Source organism: Peromyscus maniculatus, chromosome 3 (genome assembly GCF_049852395.1).
Source record: "Peromyscus maniculatus bairdii isolate BWxNUB_F1_BW_parent chromosome 3, HU_Pman_BW_mat_3.1, whole genome shotgun sequence".
In the NCBI taxonomy this organism is placed as follows: domain Eukaryota; kingdom Metazoa; phylum Chordata; class Mammalia; order Rodentia; family Cricetidae; genus Peromyscus; species Peromyscus maniculatus.
In genome coordinates this window covers 105,342,016-105,346,760 of record NC_134854.1, presented here as the reverse complement: position 1 = coordinate 105,346,760, position 4,745 = coordinate 105,342,016, and the positions used below count along the sequence as shown (strand labels likewise).

At 50.4% G+C, this 4,745-nt stretch overlaps 1 long non-coding RNA gene across 1 annotated transcript; it reads right to left on the bottom strand.

Annotated features, from left to right (window-relative positions):
* Window positions 1-633: 633 nt before the first annotated feature.
* LOC143272412 (uncharacterized) lies at window positions 634-3,318 on the bottom strand. Its single transcript, XR_013049941.1, has 2 exons — window positions 3,151-3,318; window positions 634-3,069 (listed from the first exon to the last, which is right to left on the bottom strand). It is a non-coding gene; the product is annotated as an uncharacterized LOC143272412 (long non-coding RNA).
* Window positions 3,319-4,745: the final 1,427 nt, after the last annotated feature.

Here is a 4,745-nt window from a genome sequence, read left to right as displayed (position 1 = left end):
TCAATTTCACTATAACTGATCTGATCTGTGATCTTTTCCCAAGGGTCTCCAACTCCATAACATCACCTTCCACCAGGGAATAACCGACAGACTTCTCTGTGCTCACTGGGGTGTCGAGCGTTTAGGAGCACAGAGTAGGGAAGGAAACCAGGGAGTCCCCAGTGTTTCAACAGAAGCAGAGAAAGCGCTGGTGTGCAGACAGGCACACTCAGAGCCAGGATGCTTCCCTGCAGGAGCAGCCCTCCACTCAGTTTTCACATTAGCATGTCCATGTTGGTGCTGTTCAGCAGTCGCGTTGGGATGTGAGGGGATTGACCGCCACATCTGCTGCCCCTCCATGAGCAGGGTCGCCTTGGCTGACATGGAGAGGCAGCTGTGTCCTGCTCAGGGCTCAGTGTGCGACTCTCCTGGACCTGGGGTTTACAGTTAGGACCGGACCTTCAGGAAAGAGAATGAGACTGTGTTCCTGTCTAGGGCACAGGAGCATCCCTGCCGTGAGCCTCCAAACAAACTCTCTAAAAGTGTCAGGACTGCTTGTTGCGGTGTGTCACCTCGACACTTAGGGGCTGAGGTAGCTGGGTCACTGTCTTACTCAATGTCCTATTGCTGTGAAGAGACACCATGACCACGGCAACTCTTACAAAGGAAAGCATTTAATTGGGGCTGGCTTACAGTTTCAGCAGTTTAGTCCATTATTATAGTAGAGAGAAGCATGGTGGCATGCAGGCAGACATGGTGCTGGAGAGGTAGCTCAGAGTTCTATATCTGGATCAGCAGGCAGAAGGGGGAGGGCACTGGGCCTGGCTTGAGCTTCTGGAACCTCAAAAGCCACCCCCTAGTGACACACTTCCTCCAACAAGGTCACACCTACTCAACAAGATCACACCTCCTAATGGTGCCACTCCCTATGAGCCTATGGGGCCATTTTCATTCACACCACCACAGTCACCGCTAGTTCATGCCTAGCTTCTGTTTCCTAATGAACTTCTAGCAAGCCCGGTCTGTCTTGTGAAAGGTGAAACCCTGTCATGTTTTAAAGGAATTTTGTCCCTGTGTAAAAATTCATTGTAAACTTGTGTTTTAAAAAAGCACTGATTTAATCCTATTTTTTTTTCATTAAAATTGTTTTAGAGTGTGCCGTTCTGCCATGAAGCTTGTGGCTGCAGCCCTGCCTCTGCCACTGAAGTGAAGGACTGCGAGCCTGTGCCACCGTGCCCACTGGGGTCATTATTTCAGAAATGCACTTGCTCACAACCTTCCAGACGCACAAAGGAACTTGCTTCCATAACTCCTTGCTTATCTGATGACGGGAAGCAGCCATATTAAGACCTGGAGCTCAGACCACCAGAGCCGTCCAGGTACTACAGAATGTTGGACAGCTGGAGATGCAAGTGATGTAAGTCTCACTGCACTTGAAAAGAAAGGTAACTTGCATGCAATCATATGTGGCAAACTGACAAGTCCCAGGGCCTTTTTTTCTGTGTTTAAAAGTTAACTTTATATCGTTTGGTCCAAGGGGCCATGCCTCACTTTTTCTTACTTTGCCAGTGGGATCACAGAGAACAGGTCAATAGTGTGACCAGTTTGTCTTTAGAGTGCATCGCATGTTTGCAATTAAACACCCTCACTCCTGAGCAACGTTCACGACAGGCTTGTGCAGTGCTCTGGTACATGGAGCTCATTTACGGCTCTCAAAGGAGGGTTTCCTTCTCCTGCCTCTCAGCCCTGGACCCAGATATCCTTAAACAGCAGGGAGAGAGTTTTCCTTCCTCGTAGTCCCTCAAGTGTGCCTGCAGACTTGAGCGTGGGAGACACTAAGTTAATGAGCACACCCATCACGCCTTCTGCTTCCAGCAGGGATCGCACTGGGGAGGACATGAGCTGTGCTCCCCCCCCAGGCTTAGGTGCCCCCCCTTACTAGTGATATCAGGGGGAGCCTGGGTGGTGACTGCTGGGTTTATGCTTTTGCACAGCCCTCTGACGTGTGCACAACCACTAACAGCTGCTTCAAGTCTTCTAGTGCTGTTCTCAATAAACGGGCAGTGTGTAAGGTCTGCTCCCTAAGGTAAAGCTTCCCAAGAGCTCCTCCGCGTTATGTTTTCAAGGGGCACAGACACTGCCAGTCCCTACACTGCCACTTTACTGCCATATTAAGGGTGTGCCAGGCCTAGAAATTTTCCATTCTTAGGTATCAAGTCTCCTGCCACGAGGGAGACTCTGAATTTCAAGTACTCATAGCCAGAATGTGGAAACAAACAGCAAATTTTCCTATGTCTCCTACGCCAACATGGGGGAAAACATCCTAGGGATGGCAGCAGCCCACCATAAACACGGACATCTAGAAGTCGCCTTCATGCTGCACCACAGGTTTTTAACATGAGAACGTGCAGCTTCCACCTCCTCTCCCGGGACGGATCCCTCACTCATCCTGCCCTCCCCTTCATGCTTCTCACCTTTGCGGACAGTATGAACTTGACATTGTCATCTTTCAGTCAGGTTTCTGGCCGCTCACACATATGCTTGTCCTTTCAAAGACGTGGGGACCCAAAGTGGTGTTGTCATGACTCGGGAATTTTATGAGTAGGAGACGTGGCTCTGTCTGTGCCCACATGGCCCAGCTGTTAGACGAGCTGGCAGGTAAGCAGGGTGTGTCCACATCGGTGAGTGTTTTGACTGCCTTTTCTCCGATCAGGCAGCCAGTCCCAGGCTTATCACTGGTGTGTGGCAGAGCCCAGATTCTTCTTCTCTTCATCCTGTAGCCTACTGAGTGATACAGCAAAGAGGTTAGCCTTCCCTGTAGCTACACAGTCACCAGAGGATGGTGGACCACCTAAGGAGATGTGTGTGGCTCTCAGGAGCTCAGGCATTGAGGAGGGGTTTCCTGGGCATGACTTCATTGATCTTCACAACTCTGGGTGTGCTGTGTAGGCACATCACCTGGGAGTAAACAGGTTTACTCAGGTTTAGGATGAGCTCAGCTTCCACCGTTAGCATTTCTCAAGTTGTGCAATTCCTACATCAGGGTTCATTCTAGAAGATGGGTTCTTTTTGTTTTCCATTTTTGGTATTCTGTAAGAGGAAGGCAGTCTCTTAAGATCATAGTAAAACTCCCTCTCATTTCCTCCCGCTCCAAGGACAAGTCAGTCTTACCAGGGACTCGTGTGTCCTCCCAGACACCAGTTTGTCACACTGAGGTCCTGAGCACAGCCTCCTCTCAAGCAGTTCATGACACAGCCGTGAATCTTTCCTGGTTCTTGGACTGAGTGAGTGTTGAAGCAGGTTAGCAGCATCCCTGGGTCCAGCATCCCATTAGGTCTCCACAGCATAGTTCCTCCTAGCTCTGGGCACCCCCTCTGTCTCCTGTCATTACCTAATGATCTCTAAGGAGAGCCTGTGTCCTGATGAGAAACAATACACTAAGGTACTGGATGAGCAAAGATCCATATTGTTATTGGGAGTGGAAGAAAGAGCCCGCTGTCTTTATTTCCTGTTTGGAAGTTCAGCAGTATGGCCTGTTTCTTCGAAGTTCTAGGGATCACTAATTCAATCCTCAGTCTCCTGAGCACTGGGATGACAAGCAAGCACCAGGTCAGCTTAGCCATACTTCTCGATAGCTGCTGTTTGCTGAGTGTGCTGGCTGACTGAGAGCGTGAGCCTCTCTCTCTTCAGGCACTGGGATGGAAGGGATTCGGGATTTCAGGGTGTGCCTCCAGGCATCTCTGAAACTCTTTGTGCAGAAACTCATTTCCTCAGGGCCTCGTTTAGACATTTGGACATTTTATGTACATCTTAGTCACTCTGCTCTATTCCTTTAGATGCTTTGTTGAGAAACTGAAAAAAGACCTTAAATATGGAATTACTGTCGGCACTGGGACGATAAAGAAGGTGGCTCTTCCCTGTCTCAGTGGCGGACCTAAAGTCTCCAGAGCAGCACAGAACTGCGCAGACAGAAGCCTCAGATCCCCAGCCCTGGGGGGAGGGGAGCTGGCGCTGCAGAGCCCCAGAGCAGGGTGGCCCCAGAGCAGGATGGCAGGTTCGGGGTCAGGTCATGTGTGAGACATGGCTGCCTCTCCCGACCTGGCTTCTCTCTTTTCTGACTTTAGAACTGTTCTCATTTGCTGTTTCAGTGCTGTATCTCAGACTGAAAAATCATCTTCCCAAGGCCAGGAGCGTCACCTCCTACAGAGGTGCACCAGGGAGTACAAACAGCGCCTGGCAGACAAGGTTGGTGTGAAGAGCAGACAGACAGGAGGAGGAGAGGGTATGAGAGGCTACTCGGCCTGTGCCCTGGGACTGCGCTGTGGTCACCAGTGGAGTCTGTGATTTTAACGGACTAGTTCATTTTGGGGGAGTAAAGACCAGTGACTCAAAACAGTCAACCTCCAGTGGTGATGTGGAGGATTCTCACATTCAGCTTATGGGCCCAAGAGAGTGACTTGAGGACAGACATCTGTGAGCTTCCTGCAGTATCTACAGCAAGAGACCTGACCACAGTGGACTTTCTCACCAGAGCATAGGTGTTTCAGATGTCTGGTGTGAGAAGTTGAGATCCTGTGCTTGTCCCTAAAGCTTTTTTGTAGCCATTCATCTTCCCAGTGGTGTGCAGTGGGTCTCGCTGGGGAGAGTCAGTTTTGGCTCATGGAGATGAGTCCAGGGCTCTGCAGTGCTCCGGTGTGGGGCCGGAGTGCACGCTGGAGTCACACACAGACTGCTGTGTGTCTGTCTGCTGGACTGTTCCCTAGTCT